Source organism: Chlorocebus sabaeus, chromosome 13 (genome assembly GCF_047675955.1).
Source record: "Chlorocebus sabaeus isolate Y175 chromosome 13, mChlSab1.0.hap1, whole genome shotgun sequence".
NCBI classification, from domain to species: Eukaryota; Metazoa; Chordata; class Mammalia; order Primates; family Cercopithecidae; genus Chlorocebus; species Chlorocebus sabaeus.
Window position 1 is genome coordinate 76,098,550 of NC_132916.1, and position 20,339 is coordinate 76,118,888.

General features: G+C 33.8%; 1 long non-coding RNA gene across 1 annotated transcript in view; it reads right to left on the bottom strand.

The window, feature by feature from the left end:
- Positions 1–14,372, bottom strand: part of LOC103240196 (uncharacterized) — a 297,396-nt gene extending 283,024 nt beyond the window's left edge. The window contains exon 1 of the long non-coding RNA XR_499871.3: positions 14,252–14,372. This is a non-coding gene — a long non-coding RNA (uncharacterized lncRNA). The remainder of the gene's footprint in view (positions 1–14,251) is intronic.
- Between the last annotated feature and the right edge of the window lie 5,967 nt (positions 14,373–20,339).

A 20,339-nucleotide genomic window follows, 5' to 3' on the forward strand; every position in this document is an offset into this window, starting at 1 on the left:
AGGCAACCCACCCCTTCTCTAACCCTTCCGTCCTCTGTTAAATGCCCAAGAAATACACAAGAAAGGACAGGGAGATGCCATACCATTCAATCAACTTTTTTTTCAGTTCTTATGGAAAAATAAACTCACACCAAGAAACATGCCCTAAAAACATCTATAATGTACTAGGTTTCATTGCTTTCTTCATTGCATTCCTCAACAACACAGACCCTCATTCTCATTTCATCACCAGGAGATATAGTTGGTATCAAATAATTTCGCACATTACAATCTTGATTGTATGCTTCAGTGTAGTAGTTAAGAGCATAGGGTTTGAACACAGGCAAGAAAATTTAAAAAAGATAAATTGAACTCTATAAAATTAAAAATTTTGTGCATCAAAGAACACTATCAACAGAGTGAAGACACAACCCGTGGGATGGGAGAAGATATTTATAAATCATGTATCTGATAAGGGACTAGTAACCACAATATAGAAATAATTTTTACAACTCAGCAGCAACAAAACAACTCCATTAAAGAAAAAGTAAAGGACTTAAACAGACCTTTCTCTAAAGAAGATTTAAAAATAGTCAATCACCCTTAATGAAATACAAATCAAAGCCACAATGAGATACAAATTAGGGTGAAAATTATTAATAAAAACAAAAAAGTCTTGGCCAGAATGTGGAGAAATTACTTGGAATCCTTGCACATTACTAGTGAGAATGTAAAATGCTCCAGCCACCATCAAAAACAGTAGGGCAGTTCCCCAAAAATGTAACAGAATAACCATAGGATATAGCAATTCCACTTCTGGGTATACATCCTGCTGTGTTTTGAATGTGGTTCATTTCTGCCAAAACTCACATTGCAATTTAATTGCCAGTGTGACAGTGATGGGCGATGGAGCCTTTAAGAGGTGATCAGGTCTTTAAGGTAGATTGATGTCTTTCTTGAAAGACTTGTTTAATTTTTGAGGAAATGGGTTAGTTGTCACAGAATGGATTATTATAAATGCAAGCTCAGCTTCCTCGGCTTTCTCGACTTTCTCCTTTTTTGCATCCTCTCTGGTCCTTTTGCCTCTACCATGTTATGACTGAGTAAAAAGGTCCTCACCAGAAGCCAAGCAGATGCTAGTGCCATGCCCTTGGACTTCCCGGCCTCCATAATTATAATAAATAAGTTTCTTTTCTTTATAAATTACCCAGTCTATAGTATTCTTTTGCAGCAACAGAAAACAGACACCTCTAAGAGAATTGAAAGTAGGGACTCAAACAGATATTGAAACATTCATGTTCGTAGAGGCATTATTCACAATAGCCAAAAGGTGGAAGACACCTAAGGGTCCACTGATGGACAAATAAACAAATGTAGTATATCCATGCCTTAAAAAGGAATGAAGTTCTGATAAATGCTATAACATGGATGAACTTTGGAGACATGCTAAGTGAAATAAGACAGACGCAAAAGGACAAATAGTATATGATTCCACTTATATGAGGTACCTCGAGTAGTCAAATTCAGAGAGACAGAAAGTAGAATGGTGTTTGCCAGGAGCTGGAGGGAAGAGGGAAATTAGGAGTTATTGCATAATAGACACAGTGTTTCAATTTGGAAAGATGGGCAAAGGTCTGGAGATAAATGGTGATGATGTTTGCAAAACAGTGTGTGCAAAACAGTGTGAATGTACTTAATGCCACTGAAATTCACACTAAAAAATAGTTAAAATGGTATGAGACACATATTTTATCATAAAAAAGTAGGAATTGAATTTTAAAAAGAACATAAGGTATGGAGTCAAAGTGTCAAGGTTGGTAGCCCGGCTACCCTACACACTAATTGTGAAGCAAGTAATTTAACCTCTCTTGCCTCAGTTTTCTTCTGTAAAATGGGATAATCAGAGTGCCTATATCCTAAGGTTGCTTTGAAGTTTATATGAAATAATGAAAGAAAAATCCTCGCTCATAATGAATGTACAATATGTGTGAATTATTATTGTTGGGTATTTTTGGTATGGCTGCTAAACACTCCTTGATGCCACGAAAACAATATCTATTCCTTTTCTGCTTCTCCCACTGAGTATTTTCCATATATTGCTAAATATTTATTGATGGATTTATGTATTCATACACAAAGATGAACCTATTGACTCAATATCAGTGGTTGTTTTTCCAACACAGAATATAAATTAATATTCATCAACTCATATTCTTGAGTAAGTCCCTGTAAACCAAAGATATGCATTTATAGACAGCTAGCTAAGGATGAGGTATTATCTTGAAAAGCATGTCATTCACAGTACTATGTTCCAATGCCAAGGGAATCATAAGATCTTACCCTTGTTATTATATTATTCTAACTGACCTATAGAACCAGCCACAGAGTATAAAACCACATAATTGTTTGAGACACCACCATCTAAAGGAAGATGCAAAGAAGTTGAATAGATAAAACCTTTGATCCCCATAAACTGATAACCTCTTGGATTTTTACACATCACCAACAAGGATTAAGGTGTGAAGGACATAGAAAGCAACACTAATATACTCTGGCCCTGATGAGGTGTGGAACCCTTGTTACATTTAAGTGTAAATGTATTGAGGATGCTGCTAGTTTCAAGTTTTGACAGGGTGAAATATTGGGCATTAGCTAATTCTCTTCATTTTAAACTAAACTATTTTAAAATCAATGCCTCTACCCAAAAACTGCTATAATAAAATATTAACATCCATTCTCAAATAAAACCAATTCTTTCTTTTTTTTTTTTTTTTTACTTTTTTAAAATTATTATTATACTTTAAGTTCTAGGGCACATGTGCATAACGTGCACCAACTCGTCAGCACCCATCAACTCGTCATTTACATCAGGTATAACTCCCAGTGCAATCCCTCCCGCCTCCCCCCTCCCCATGATAGGCCCCGGTGTGTGATGTTCCCCTTCCCGATTATTTCTTAAATGAACAGCATTTTCACAAGCTTTTCTTAAGAAGAATTTTTTTTTAAAAAATTGTTGGGTTGATACTGGCTTCTAAAATCTTCTACTGGAATCAGAGAAAATTCACTTAAGGGATTATTTCTCCAACAGTTTGAGTGACTATTTCCCCCAGATATATTTTTCAGAGTCCACACCCTAAAGCGTCATAATTCTATTAAATCAGTGCACAGCTGGGCAATTCTTTCTTTGCTCACATTATAGTGATCCCCAGGGAATTTATATAAATCTATGGAAATTCATTTTAAAGGCAGTGCTTTGAAAGGAAGGATGCATCCTCATTAAGTAAACAATTATATCTACAAGCAGGCTACAAGCAACATACTGGAGAGCTAAATTAAGCTTTCCATCAGGAAAACTAAACCATCCACTTTCACATTTAGGCTTTACCTAAATGCCACAAAAATCATAAGACAAAGGACTCTGAAGTCAAAACAGGTATCAAGGGAAGTGTCACTGAGCCACTGTTGCAGGGCATGGCTTCTAGCCTCCTTTCCGGTCCCACCACCTCATTCCACTTTTGGCAATGCCGTAAAGAAATGATGGCAGCTTTATAATTTAAGGACTCTTAGGAAAATTTTATCATATAAGGGAGGAAAAAAATGACCTCTCCTGCCTCCTACAAAGGGCATTCCAAGTCAACCCCAAGAAACTCTGATAAGACCAGAGAGTCTGCAACATAAAGGACAGGGTCCTGTGTGCTAGAAAGAGAACAAGCTTTATTGTTAGATTTGCCTACATTTCAACTCTAGCTCCTTCACTTATTAGCTGAGTAAATCAACTAGACTTCAGAGCCTCAATTTCATTTGTAAATTGGAGATAATACTACTTCTTGATAGTGTTACAGATTTTTAATAAGGAAAACTACATAAAGTATTTAGTCAGGGGCCTGGAACATGGTTGGCATTCAAATGCCTTTACCTGGACCACAAGGTGAAGAAACCTAAACAAGATCTGGGCTATAGAAATGAGGAGTTAAGTGGGAGGGAAAGAAACTCCTCTACTTAAAAATGTGGGGTCCTCAAGCAACTTTGTGTCTTCCATCTTAGTAGCTTTATTTATCTTCCCTGATGCTAGAAAAGTAGGGCTAAGGCAATCCATGATAACATTGACTTCAGTATCACATCTCTTTCTTCTTAAGCGATTCTAACATTTACTCTTTTTGGCAGAGATCTCCTCATGTCCCAAAACTCTGTACTCTATAGAGGTAACATCTTGGTTCTAAAGTCATAATTAAAAGTAAAATTCCCGTATCAAAGTCACCCTTAAAAACCTCTTAGAATGGTATAACACTGGAACAGTCTCTCAGTAAGGCCACCATAGGCCATTTCCCATCCATTATTGGAAGAGATTGCTGATTCTTTGGTTGAGTCCTGGGTGAACCAGCTGGCTTGAGTTTAAGATCTGTATTGTCTCAAAAAATCATATTATAATATATATATAATCTCTATGTAAATAATCTGTTATATATAATAGATTCAAATTCCATTTAGCTAGATGCTCATAATCCATGAGTTAAGTGGAACTGAGACCAACTAAAGAAGCAGACTCCCATCTCCCTGTACACATCGAGTAAAATAATTAGCTTAGTTGCTGAATTGTGTGTGAGCCTTTGTGTTAGATGTCCATCCCTATTCAATCCTCTTCTGAAAAATGTGAAGGAAATAGCCATATCCCCTCAGTACGGGCTAAGATATGGGCAGGTGTTTTAGCCTCAGTACCTCAGCAAGCACAGCATAATGTCAAGATTTATGTGCTGCTACCTTTTATCAGAGAGTGAGTGTAAAAGAAACAAGGTAGGGAAAAAGGAGAAGTTGATTGGAGAGTGTTGCTAAACTAGTTAACAGCAATTAAGCTTCTTCATGTCATAGAACTCTCCCATGGAAAGTCATATGAACTGCACCTCAAGGCCACAGATAGCTGAGAAGAAAGGGAAAGTATTTATCATTTATCTTATTAGCCATTAATCCAAAGTTTGTTCACTGGGACTTAATTCCCATGAAATTCCAGACTGTGCATTTGTGGGTACTAAGTAAGATTGCTTAAACTTCCTTTTCAATAGGGGAGTCCTGGATTGAGAGGTAAGAAGCACGTGGCATGGTCTTAAAGTAAGACACTGTCAAGTTCCAAGTGAAATCATTCTGAACCCACACACAGCTGGTTACTGCAGCAGCAGTTGAAACAAAAGACACATGAAGCTGAAAGACTGTGAATTGGGATATAAGAGGTGTTGGATACAGAACGCAATGATAGAAATAGCTTGTTTAGGCTGTAAAGCTTAGCAACTTCATATTTATTCTCAGTGCATAAAAAGAATATTAAATAAAATATTCCTATGTAATATATCATAAAATAGCAAGTTTTAGGGATTACATTCTTGGACTCCCAGTAGTAGTGATGACATCATCAGCATTATTATTACTGACATGTTGATTCCTTCTCTCGCCTTTAACTCCTTAAATGCTACCAACACTTAAGTCCCTTAGAGAGTAGCTTTCCTTTCCAGATCAATTCAGCCCTTTGGCCATACCTAGTTAATAGAAAAAGCATTTCTAACCTGGTTTCTCTAATCTTAGTCTCTTCCTAACTGCATTCATATTATTCATAATTGCCATTCTCTAATAGTTTTCATCAAATCATTTAGTTTTCTATGCAAAAAGTGATAATTTTTACTTTGTGGATAAATGTAATACTAAATGTTTTCCCTCCCCATCAAGCCAATATTAAACTCATTTAATCCTTTTCAATAGAAATTCTACCTGAATTCTTCTTTTTCAGAACACAATTTATGAACTTCCAATCTAAAAAGCAATATTTGATTCCATGTGTTTTGTTCAACAACTCTGTATTCCTAAAAAATATTAAAACGACCTAAAAAAGTTTAAGGGACCTAATGAAAAATATAATTAAAATAAATAAGATAAAATGTTTGAGATGAAGTGACTAGCAGTTTAGGTATAATTCAAGAGAGAATTAAGAATTTGGCAGATTTCTCTGAAGAAATTATAGGAAGAATAAACAGAAAAAAGAAAATGCAACATATGTAAGAAAGATAATTGTACATGAATACTCGAATGAGAAGAGCTCAGAAAGGAATACTATAAAGGATGAATAAGAAGAATATTCAAAGACATTATACTGGAAATTTTTCTAGAATTGATGAAAGTTTCTGGAGAGATACGTGAAGGATATCTATGCCTACACATAGTGTAGAAAAATGTAGAATCCCACAACTTAAAGGAAATTCTTAAAACTAATGAGACAGAAGAGACCATCTGAAAAGGAATGACAATTAAAATAAAGGCAGACTTCTCAGTAGGAACCGTGGAAGCTAGAAGTGGAATAATTTCTTCAGGAAATTGTTGTTTAAATGATTCTTAATCTACTATTTTATAACTAAAAAAATGTCTTCAAGATTCAGAGTAAAGATATTTCTAGTATTTTCAGATAAAATCTGAGAGACTTAGGGAAAGGAAAAGGGTAAGTGAAACAGAAAAATTAACAAGCAGAGGACGAACAGAAAGGTCACAGAAATAAAGAAAAATATGTCACTAATTACAATATTTATATGTATAGATCAAGCCTGTCACTTAAAAAAAAAAATTAAAGCTAACCAAACAAATTAAACTATATGCTCTACTTAAGGGACATACAAAAAATAAGACAGAAAATGATTTAAATATATGTCCATTCTCACCACAGTTATTCAACATAATACTGGAAATCTAGAGAGTCTAAGACAAGAGAAAGAAATAAAGATCATCCAATTTGGAAAGGAAGACATCAACTTATCCTTGTTTGCAGATGATATAATCTTATATTAGGAAAAACCTAAAGACTCCACCAAAAACCTATGAGAACTGATATACAAGCTCAGTAAAGCTGAAGGATACAAAATAAACATACAAAAATTAGTAGCATTTCTATATCCCAATAGTGAACCATAGAAAAATAAATCAAAAAAAGTAATCCCAGTTACAATACTCACACATAAAGTTAAATACCTAGGAGTTAAAGAGTTGAAATTGAAAGATCTCTACAATAAAAATAACAATAATAAAAACTACAAAACACTGATGGAAGAAATTGAAGTGGACCTCAAAAAATGGAAAGATATTGTTAAATGTCCATGCTACCCAAAACAATCTGCAGATTCAATGTAATCCCTATTAAAATACCAACGACATTCTTCACAGAAATATAACAAAAAATCCTAAAATTTATATGGAACCACAAAAGAACCTTACCTTAGAAAGAACCTTAATTATACTATAGTATAGTAACCAAAACTGCATAGTACTGACATAAAAACAGACACATAGAACAATGGAACAGAATAGAGCTATCTCTGTAGTATAATTTCAAGTCAGGTAATATAATTCTTCCAGTTTTGTTCTTTTTGCTCAGATTAGCTTTGGCTATTCTGGGTCTTTTGTGGTTTCACATACATTTAAAAAAAATTTTTTTAATTTCTGTGAAGAATGCCATTGGTATTTTGCATTTAATCTGCAGCCTGCTTTTGGTACTATGGATATTTTGATGAAACAATATTGATTCTTCCAATCCATGAATATGGAATATTTTTTCCATTTTTTGGTATATTCTTTAATTCCTTTCATTGGTGTTTTATAGTTTTTATTATAGAGATCTTTCCTTTTTTTTTTTAATTCATAGGTATTTAATTTTATGTGTGGCTATTGTGAATGGGATTACTTGTTTGATTTTTTTTCAGATTGTTCAGTATTGGCATATAGAAATGCTACTGGTTTGTGTATGTTTAACAGAATGACTATAGTAATTAATAATTTAATTATACACTTTAAGAAAATTAAAATAGTATAATTGGATTGTTTGTAACACAAAGAATAAATGTCTTGGGGGGACGAATACTCCATTCTCCATAATGGGATTATTACACATTGCATGTCATATGAAAACATCTTGTGTACCCCCTAAATAGATATACCTACTATGTACCTACAAAAACTAAAAATAAATTTTTAAAAAAAATTTAAAAATTAAAAATAAAGATAGAGCAAGTAAATAATAACTCAACAAAAGCTGGGAAAACTATATCAATATTCTAAAGATAGTTTCTAATATAAAATAGATTATTAGCAAGAAGTGATACTATTTAAAGTTTTAAATCTCAATGAAATATAACAACTATACATGTAATATGAAGCTAAAGATAACCTCAAATTACACACAACGCAAAACATTTCCAGAATTATAGAAATCAACACATCATTATAAAAATATAAAGATTAAACACACCTTTCTAACAGTTTAAGCAGAAAAAGTATATAAAAAATGAAAATTTAGGACTACCAAACTTGATTTAATGTATATATAGACAGATAAATCGATTAGAGATTCCATAGTTTTCTCCAGCACATATAGTACATTTACCAAAATTGAATAATTGAATGTATTAAGGTATAAAGGAGCAAGTCTCATTTAATTTATATGTATGTACATAAGTACGTGTGTGTATATTTGTGGGAGTGAGGAAGTGTGCGTTCTACTTTTTCTGACAACAATGAAATTAAATTAGAAAGTATTATCAATAAGATAAATGCTTCACTTTTTTATGAAAATTTCTAACACCTACAGGAGTAGATGAAATAGTATATGGAAGGCAAATGTACATTTCAGCTAACTTCAACAATTATTCAATTCATAGCCGATCTACATACTCACTCCCATTGATATTTTTCTGAAGCAAATTCATCCATAAATATTTGTTTGTAACTTTATGTAAGAAAGGCTTTTTTGTTTTTAACATAACCAAAATATCATCGTATATCTTTATTTAAAAAGTCTCAAATAGCTAGTCAGTGTTCAATTTCCCTGATTATCTCATATTTTTGTTTGTTCAAGTCAGGATCCAAATTAGAATCATATATTGCAATTGATGGATATGTCTCCTAGGTCCCAAAGAGACACACTGTTAAGGATACACACGATTAGAATTTTAAAAACATTGTTCCTGAATAACTCATAGAACATGGGATCAATGTGATGGAGTAAAGATGGCCCTGATTCTTTGTTACTAATCTCAATAGAAGATTCCCTTCCCTTGAATCTTCATTCTATGACTACTTTGACAAAAAAGTATGGCAGAGTGATGCTTTGCCAGTTCTATGTCTAGCCTTTAAGAGAACCTGCAACTTACACTTTCTGTCTCTCAGAACGTTCTTGGAGCACTGGCTGCAACATAAGAAGTCTGACTACTCTGTTGGAGAGGACATGTGGAGTGACCCTGTGCTGCACGGGTAGAAGAAAACACCGAGGTGAGTTCAGCCCTCCAGCTGTTCTTACCAAGGCACCAGGCATGTGAGCAGAGCTATTTTAGGCTCTCCAGATCAGACTAGCCACTGGCAAATACCACGAGATGAACCCAGTTAATATCACATGGAGCAAAAGAATGACCCAGGCAAACGCTATCTGAATTTCTGACCCACAAAATCATGAACTGTAATAAAATCATGATTATTTTAAGCTACGCAGCTTTTGCCTACTTTATTAGACAGCAAACGATAACAAGAGGTGTAAGGGAAGCTAAAATTTTACTTTTTGAAAAGGCTGAAAAAATTTCTTTAGTGATATTGACAAAAGAGAGAAGACACAAATAAAACATTAAAAAGGACTATATTTCAGACATTCAAAAGATAAAACTAATAAATACTTAAAAATAAAACAAATTTCTAGAAACAATACAATTTACCAAACAAAACTAAGTAGAAATTTTCCAAACAAAATAATATATACATGGATTTATATAACCACTAAGGAACTGAAACCAGTAAATTACGTATTCTTCCATCCCTCCCCCAAACAAACAAGAATAAGAACAACAAAAGTTCACATAGCTTTACAGGAAATTCCACCATAATTCAAGGAGTCACACTTCTCTAAAACAAACAATAAAAACAACACGAACAACTGCAAAATCCAACAGCTTTACAAAAAATTCTACCATAAATACAGGAACAGACAAAATTTCCTTTCCAGGGAAAAAGAGAAAAAAGGAATGCTCTAATCTCATCTCCAATCTCATCCTTTAAGGCAAGTATGATTCTCATATCAAAACTAGGGATAGTATGAGAAAGGAAAATCTCCTTGGACACCACAGATGTGAAAATCCTAAATAAAAATATCACTAAGTTGAACCCCCATAGTCTATAAAATGATACTATGTTGAGTTGATGCCAAAACTGCAAGTTGTTTATCATTAGAAAAGTCTACCAGTGTAATTCACTTCACTAACAGTTTAAGAATAAAAACCATAAAATCATCTTACTAGATTCGTGTAAAGCACTGAATACAAATAAACGAATCAAACGCCTCCTGAAAAGATAAGGTAACATATTATTATATAGTTAATAACAAATATAATGTAGCAGTTAAAATTAATTAATTTAAACTAGATACAACAAAGATAAAATTGTGAGTCTTGGATTAAAATAGCAAATGAAAGGAAAGAGTCTAGTGCAATATCCCCTTTTTGTATACCCGTTGGAGAAAGCATAGGTTTTATAATTATTTTTACAACATTATTATAAGTATGATACAAAAAGCTTTAAAAATAAAATGATTGTTTTATTTAAGCAAGTAAGCAATTATTTAATTATTAAACAATAATTAATTAAATGAAATTATGATACTGACATTAGATCACGCAACAGAATTTTTTAAATTACATATAAACTTGGGATTTCAGAAGGGTGGGGAAAAACACTGGGAAAAATATTCAAATAAATATTTGAATATATCTCACTTCTTAAGTCAAAATAATTTCTAGAAGAAATAAATGAAAAGAAAATCAATGCTGTGAAAAAAAATAGCCAATATTTATATGATCTTTTGGAGGCTGACGCCAAAAGAAGAAACCATAAAAGAGAACACTAATACATTGCATATGTAAAAAATATGAAATAACATGGAACAAATAAATGAAAGCCATAGTTAAAAGAAAAATGGCCAACTAGAACACTAATTAGCATGGTATGTGGCAATCAATTATATAACTTTACTATAAAAGTAACCCTTCTAAATTAATTTAAAAAAAGACCAATACCCACTAGGTAACCAGAGGATATATATAGTCAATTAAAATAAGAAATTTGCATTTTAATTGAATTAAATCCAAATAGGAAAAGCTGTTCAACATCAGAAGATCTCACAAAAACAACACAAATTTTATTAAAGTACTATATTTTCTCCAGCACTTTGCCATGATTAAACATTATACTAATATCCACTAGTAGCATGGGAGCAGGGAAATACATCTCATTCTTGTGACATTATCAATTGATGTATTTCTAGGAATCAATTTTTCAACATGTATCAAAATTCGTAAAATAACTTATACCCTTTGACTCAGCTATTCCCCTTCTAGGGTTTTACAATCAGAAAACGTCTGAGTGTATGTCAATTATATCTCAAAAAATTTGAACAAAATTATTTTCAATTAAATAAAAAATTGAACAAGTGTTCAAGGTCGTATAAAAGTAGGGTTTTTTGTTTGTTTGTTTTTCTTGAGATGGAGTCTTGCTCTGTCACCCAGGCTGGAGTGCAATGGTGTGATCCTGGCTCACTACAATCTCCGCCTCCCAAATTCGAACGATTCTTCTGCTTCAGACTCCAGAGTAGCTGAGACTACAGGTGCATGTCACCACACCCAACTAATTTCTTGTTTTTTTAGTAGAGACTGGTTGGCCAGGCTGGTCTCAAACTCCTGGCCTCAAGTGATCTGTCTCGGCCTCCCAAAGTGCCAGAATTACAGCCACCTGGCCACATATAGGTTTTAATTTATATATAAATTATGTCAGCAAGAAACTGGGAATTGACTAGTCTAAAAAGAGCAAAATGATTAAATGAATTATGGTACAGCCATATATAGAATTTTCTGTAACTGAAATTCAGATAAATCTCTAATTATAATCACAGAAAGATTGTTACACAATATCATTATATAAGAAGAAAAAGTTACAACGTAGTATGCAGAATATGCTCCCATTTTTTTAAAAAAAGTGTTTGAGCCTACAGGTAAGATTAAAACATTGAGGAAACACATGCAGAAGATGCTGTAGATAATCTCTTGATCACAGAATTATCCTTTTATTTTTGCTCAACTCTTCTCCCTAATGTTTCAACAATAAACATGGATTACTTGTATGATGGGAAAAAAAAAAAAAAAAAAAAAAAAACCCACCAGTGAGGGTGAGAGGGGGAGCAATAGAGAGACAGGACAGAAGAAGGTTTAAAATGTAAGAAATATTACACCACTAAGAAATGTTCTTTGGCTAAGTCCATGGTCTCATTGCCTCTGATTATTCCCTTTCCTGGAATTCCCTTAACTCTTGTGTATATGATTTTGACAGCATTACTGTGCATCTGATTTTGTTTTCTGTTGATTTACTTTTCAAAGTAATATCACCCCACCAGAGTTTTATAAATAGTCTTATGCTGTTTTTATATACTATAAAACTCTGCACACATAGACACTTCAAAATGTTGAATAAATTTAACTGAATAACTATCAATAGCCAAATTTAGTTTATAGTTACAAACTTAGCTAAAAGAACAGATCTCAAGAAATGGACAGTATAGAAATTTCAAGATTAGTCAAGGAGGTGATTCTGGATAGAAGCTGTCCAGAAGGATCCAGACAGTCTAATGTGACATAACAAGTACTTGGCTGAGGTATGGATTCTTCTACCAATTAAGTTTTGGAAAGGTACTTAAATCTATCAGATCTCAGTTTGGTCAATAAACTAAAGCTCCTTCTATACGTATGATTCCTTGATATTCATGATTTTGCAGTGGGTGCTTAGTCTCTGCTATTTGCAGAAGTTGTATATAGAAAATGGTGGAATTTAGCACATGGACTACATAGAGTCCAGAAAATTACCAATATTGCTGTCTTGCTTAAGATGAAAATTAAAAAATGGGGTCCAACCTGTTCTTTTACAAAACTTTACTATGTACATTTAGGACCTTTTCATGTCAATAAAGTGAATAAAAATCTGTTTAATTAAATTCACACAAACACACAAGTTTTTGTTAGTATAAAAGAAAGGTTACATTAGCTAATTTGAGAGGCATGATGCCTACAATGAAAGAATTAATTTGCATTCTTACATATTCTATAAAACACTGTACACTAAATTCTGGCTTTTAAAAGATGCTTTTGCACTTCATGCAAATGCTTGTGCTTCTTTATAATATGGAGTTTAATTGCATTTAAGTGCTTATTCAAAAATATGCCCCCAACTTCTACCTCACTCTACATTTTCAACAGTAACTTAAAAATTTCCTAAGACTTAACAAATTGTGTCTTCATGGGGGTTATTCAACGTGGAATTGAGCTAATGATGTTTATAGCATGTGATATTTTGGCTGATAATCTGGAATGACTAAAGCATATGAATAGAAAGGTTATAAAGGGTCATAGTTCTCCTTATCAAAATGTCTAGCCTTATTACTTTAGAGAAAATAAAAATAAAAAGACATATCATGTTTTCACCTTAGTTTCTGGTGTGGAAGTTGATTTGTTTAAGTGCCTTTTCAAATCCCAAAATATTCGCATCTCAATTCTAAAATAAGAAGCCAGACCAATGGAAATAATGAACAGGTTACAGGCTCCAATGCAAAGGTCTTTTTAAGAAATGTATCATCAGGATTTGTTTAAAATGTCATCTTAAATTAGCAAGGCCATTTCACGTTTTCAGTTGTTTACTAATGAGAATCAACATTTATATGACACAGTTAGAACACATTTATTTTTTAATGTATACAGTATAAACATGAGAAGCAGCATACCCATTAAATAGATCTTTATGTTAATATAGTGACATAGGTATAGTGACATATTTATGTACAAGTTCTCTATATTCTTACTAAAATTAAGATTAGGACATTAATCTTGTCCTTTACCCATTAATATTTCCAAAAAGTAAAAATAAAAAATCCAGCCAGATGCTTTTTAATTTCAAAGTGTCCTTTTTATCTTTGTGAGCTAGCTAGATACCTACTACAAAGCATTAGTAATTCCTTTCCTGTCAATTTATTTTTAGGGTGTTTAGCTTTACTGAGCTCACTACCAAATGCAAAACATTAGATATCCTGAATTTTTCTCTGCTCTGTCCATCCTAGAGATGGAAGCTTTCTTGCTTCAAACCTCAGTGCACACATGTAAACACAATTACTCAAAACAAGGCAACAAGTGAGAGGCAGGGTTAAAATAAGAACTCAGGCAATCTGACTCACAATCCAGGATTCAACCCCCTAAAACTTGCTGTTTTCTTTGTCCTCTTTGCTGTGAACCAAGACACTTGTTCTGTAGCAGAGTGTTTCTGCTGCAAATCCAGTTGCTACTGCATTATGCAATGAAGTCAGAAGCCTGAGCTTGTGACATCAATATAGGTTGCTATGGTAACACTTTCCATAAGTATTACAGGTTCAGTGTAGGCTCAAAAAAGGGGACTTCAGCAGAGTAGCAAAATAACTGGCATTATTTCAGCCTAAATTACAACAATAGTTGGTGCAAAAATGTTTTATAATTCCTGTAATAAAAAAGTTTTACATTTTATGTCATTATTGAAAGTCATTTTTATAATATATTTAAAAATGAAAGTTCTCCAGTAGAAATAGTAATGCTACTGACCTTCTAAAGCATTCACATAATCCACAAAGAAGAGAATCTCACTGTAACATAGCTAATTATTCTACATATTTAGTCATTCCATAAGTCAGGGTAATGTTATACCTTATATATTATGATAAAATCCTAATAACATGTCATTCTAGCTTTTCCATTACAAGAATTATAAAAAGATCTCACAAAGTTGCACATATAAAAGCAGCTTTAGATGAGAAGACTATTTTTAACCAAGCAATAGTAAAGATCACCTTTTGATGGCACAAGTTCATTATTATTTTACTAGAACATGTTTGTCAGTGACTCCATTTAAATAGTTAAATCTACCTTGCTGTGTAAGATATGTTTAAAAAGATTCTTTGGCCTTCAAATTTTTTGAACCTAAATTAGAAGCACATGGCTGAATAATTACAAAGGCTGAACTTCTTTATTAAACAAACAGCTCCTTTGTTTTTCTCATCCTTCTCAAGAGGAGGATCTTAGTATTAGCTCAATTCTGTAAACACGCTTGAGCTAGGTGTTAGGGTTACAACAGCATGTTGGACATTAGGTATAAGATGCCTAAGACATAATCCCTTCTATGAAAAACACACATGTTGAGTTAATAATGATAGCAATGAAAGTACAAACAACAATTGAAAAATATTTACTGAGTACCTGCCATGAGCCAGACACCATGCGGAAGACTTCACATAGATTATCCGATGTAATCCTCACAACAGTACAAGCAGGAAGGTGGGTACTGTTATTCCCGTTTTGCAGGTAAGAAAACTGAAGCTCAGAGGGATAAAGTGACTTGCCCGAAGTCACACAGCTAGTTCAGAACACAGCTGGCATTTGAAGTCAGGGCTAACTCCAAATGTTGATGATGTTTAAACAGAAATTAAAGAGAATTCCCTGTTGCTCATTGTGACCAGAATTGAAAACTGCATCATCACTCCACTGAGCAAGAATTCCTTTCTGTAGAATTCACCGAAGCAGAAAGCAGATGAGAATCCTGTGGCTGACTTAATGGGCACTTTTGATGACTAACTTTGCTGTTGGTGTAACATTTAGCAACTCAGAAAATCTTTACCTGAAAACATTTCCTTCTTTATTGGTTACAAATGACAATGTACAATAGGGAAATGATAAACTCTTCAGTAAATGATGTTTACCTCACTGGATATCCACATACAAAATAATGAAATTAGACCCATTATTCTTACACCATACACAAAAAACAACACAAAATGATTTAAAGACCTAAACATAAGATGTGAAACTGTAAAATTCCTAGAAGACAAACACAGGGTAAATTCTCCTTCGCATTGATCTCATCAGTGATTATTTGGATTTGACACCAAAAGCACAGGCTATAAAAGCAAAAATAAACAAGTTTCTGCATAGCAAACAATCAACAGAAGAAAATGGTAACCTACAGAATGGGAGAAAATATCTGCAAACCCTACAGCTCGTACAAGGCTCCCATCCAGACATATAAGGAACTCATATAATTTAATAGCCAAAAGTCAAATAACCCAATTCAAAAATGGGCAAAGTAACTGAATTGACATTTCTCCAAAGACATACAAATGACCGACAAGTGCATGAAAAGAAGCTTGACATCACTCATCATCAGGGAAATGCAAATAAAAACCACAATGAGATATTATCTCACACTTGTTAGGGTGGCTGTTATCAAAAAGTCAAAAGAAAAAAGTGTGTTGGCAAAGATGTAGAGAAATGGGAACACTTGTGTGATGTCTGTGGAGATGGTAAATTGGTATGAATATTATGGAAAACTACCATTATGGAAAATAGTAAGGGGGTTCCCCTTAAAAATTAAAAACAGAACTACCCTATCATCCAGCAATCCTACTTCTGAGTATATATCCAAAGGAAATGAAATCAATATCTTAGAGATATCTGCACCCCCCCATATTCGTTGCAGCATTATTTGCAACAGTGAATAATGATAGCAACCTTAGTGTCTGTCAACGTTTGAATAAAGAAAATGTGGTACATGTATACAATGGAATATTATTCAGCCTAAAAAAGTATAATTTTATAGAATATCATTTGCAACAATGGGGATGAACCTTGAGGGCGTTATGCTAGGTGAGATAAGCTAGACACAGAAAGACAAATACTGCATGTTCTCATTTACATGTGGAATCTTAAAAGTCAAACTCACAGTAACAAAAAGTGAATGATGGTTACCAGGGAGTTTGGAGGAGGGGAAAAGGGGAGATATTGGTCAAAGGATGCCAACTTTTAGCAGTAAGATGAATAAGTACCAGGGATCTACTGTATAACACAATTAGTATAGTTAATAATGTACTGTAAACTTGAAATTTGCTAAGAGAGTAGACTCAGAAGTTCTTGCCACAGAAAGAAAATGATAACAGTGTGCAGTAATGGATATGTTACATGGGTTGATTGTGGTCATCATTTTTTAGTGTATGCATATACCAAAACATCACAATATATACCCTAATAAATGTAATTTTTGTCAATCATACCTCAATAAAACTGGGGAAATATTGGTTCTATAACTTTTCTTACAGAGTTGCTTTAACATTTCAATATGATTCAAACTACTATATCAATTTCAGCTCAAATAAATATATTAATAATTTAATGTGTATACTGAATGCTAGTTTATATACCATACTAAACATTCATTCATTCAGCAAGTATTTATTGAGTCACTGTTATATTTCAGGTACCATGCTAAATGTTGGATATAAAACTATAGCAAATAGTGGAATAGTCCACAAATTAAATGAGTGTAGAGTCCATAATAAGAGAAGAACATTATTCAAATGATAACATATATAAATATAAAATTACAGCAGTGTTCAAACAGTAAAATTCCTGAATTTCCTAATTCTGCCCCACAAAATTCAACCTTTCATCCCAGCTCAAAATCCATTGCCTCATCTTCCTCCTCCAGTCTAGACTTGGCTTCTGTCCGTTCTTCCAAATTTGTTTCCTCTCTCATGTGTCTTCACCCTGCCCTTCTCTTTGGCCTGACCACATTTGAGCTCTCATTGCTTCATGCCTTAGGTGTCTCAACAGCTCCTGGCATGACTCCCTGCTTTAGCTTCTGCCTTAAGAGTTTCTAGGGCAGATCACTATAGCCCTATATCCTGAAACACCTAAGACAAGAGAGCTTGGTCACATTGCAGCTCCCACTCCACCCAAATACCTGTAGTCACTCTCCTTCCTTTAAACCTGAAATCTAACTCCTTAGCCTGACATTCTGAGCTTTTAAAAATCTGACCACAGTCTAACTGTTCAGTCTTAGGATCTATCACTCCTCTGCAGGTATCCCTTCCCAAGCCAAATGGATGAATCACTGGCCTCTAAGTAAGCATTTTACTTTTCCATCTCTGCTTTTATTTACTCCACGTCACCACTGAAATTCTTCATCCCTTTTCCACACCTCTCCTTCCCTTCCCTTTTAGAATTCTAAACACCCTTCTAAGTCCAGCATGAATTATTGATTGGATAGTTGTACTGTTCTGTTTTTTTGTTTGTTTGTTTGTTTGTGTGCATATGCTTTATCTCCTCTGCTAGATTGTGAGCTCCTTAAGGGAAGAGACTGTCTTCCGAATCTGCTGCAGTACAATATACACACATGGTATTTATTAATACCTATTGATGTCCTATCCCAGGACAATGAAAGCCTATTCAGGTAACTTATAAGACAAATATTTGCATCACTAATTATGTAATTATAGCTTCCTTTGAAAATTAGATTCATATCCTTCTGTTTGTTTCACTAAAAATCCATGGAGCAAGAAAACATAGAATAAGATTCTGCTACTTGTCTACATAGAGAAAATAACTAACTTTATGTTTGTATGACTTTCAATGAGAACTTTCAAGCAAAGACAGTAAGAAATAAAACCAATTGTTTGTATAAATTGAGACTCTGTTGCAAACGAGAGCAATCTAACTTACAATTAGCTTAGGCAAAAATGTAAAGCAATTCATTGGCTCATGTAATTGGGAAGTCGATGGGTAGATCTGGTTTCAGTCACAGCCAGATCCAGAGGATTCAATGCAAGTCTCACTCTCCTTTTCTTCCTGAGAGTTTACCTTATTCTCTATAGCTACAGACAAGTCATTTGTGTATGATAAAGACAAAGCTGGTGATAATTTCAGTTTCATATTATACCAGATTATCAACCCCAATTAAATAATAATCAATCTCTCTCTCTCTCTCTCTTTCATTTTTTCTCTCCCTTCTTTTCCATGGAGAAATCTCAGGAAAGATGGCTGAATCCTAAACAGATCATACACCTATCTGAGAAAAAGTCACTGTGCCAGAAATAAGGGCATCTGTGAATAACTCAGCCTGGGCATGGACCCATGCCTATGGCCAGAGTGGTCACCAGACACCTTAATTGGCTGTGCCTCTAAATCCACATGAAATTGAGAAAAGGATCAGTTGTTTTTTCAAAACAAAAAAGAAGAAATGAAAAAAAAAATAATCATTTCTCCCTTTAAGTCTGGGAAACCCTTTGGGTCCTGAATCATCTAGATTGACTTTAAATTCTGAAACATTAGCTCATATATTTATCCCCAGATATTTGTTTCGCACCTACTATGTGTCAGACACTCTGTTAGGCATTGTGAGTGATACAAAGGTTATTTCATTTTACTCCTAATAATTAGAAATACATAAAGACAGAGAATTCTGATCCAAAGTAGGATATGAAATATATCATAAAAGTATTTGGAACCAAAGATAAGGATTTAGGAATAACATATCAATAGGTGAAAATGTAAGTGGTAGAAAGAGATGAAACTGAAATTTTCAAGGTAGAAAAAATAAAGAGAAGAGAGAAATAAAGACTGAGAATAGGAAAGAGAACTGAGAAAGACTCTTACATCCATATTCAAGTTGTAGTTCATAAAACACAAATTCCTTAAGAGGAGAACTCATGTCTTCTTTTGGGCAACAAAAATAACAAGACTAGGAAAATAAAATAACAGTAATAACACTGAATAACATTTATTGAGTGCTAATTATGTGATAGGCATTGCACTAAGCTCTTTCAGCAGATTATCCCATTTAATCCTGAAAACAATCCTATGAAATGGATATTAATATTAATATTTCCATTTTAAAATTAGGGCACTGAGACTCAGAAATGTTAAATATAATCTGCCAAAGGAAATGGTGGATTTGGGTTATTACCAAGCTGGTCCAAATCCGGAGTGTGACCTCAGAGGTTCCTTCTTTTCATGAGAGTCAAGGAACAGCTTCAGTATCAGTTACCCAGAATCATGTGTTTTTTGAGTTTTTAGTTCACTCACACCATCCCAGCCTCTTGCCTAATGTAAATCCCATCCTCATTCTCCCCCAGTTCATTCTGCAGGCCGAATTCATCCAGGAAATTTGCTGAACGGAGAGTAAATGGAAAGAACGAGGAAAAGGAGCTTAAGTGGGGCATGGTACAGGCTATTGGCTCTGTATTAGCGGAATAAATCTCAGTGGCAGAGTTATGGGTCAAATTGTGTCCCCCAAATAAGATATATTGAAGTCCTAAGCTCTAATACCCCACTCTATGACCTTACTTAGAAACAGGGTCATTATAGAAATAATCAAGTTAAAACAAGGTCACAAGGATGGATCCTAATCCAGTATGACTGATGTCCTTATAAAAAGGAAAAGTCTGGATGCAGACACAGACTTGCACA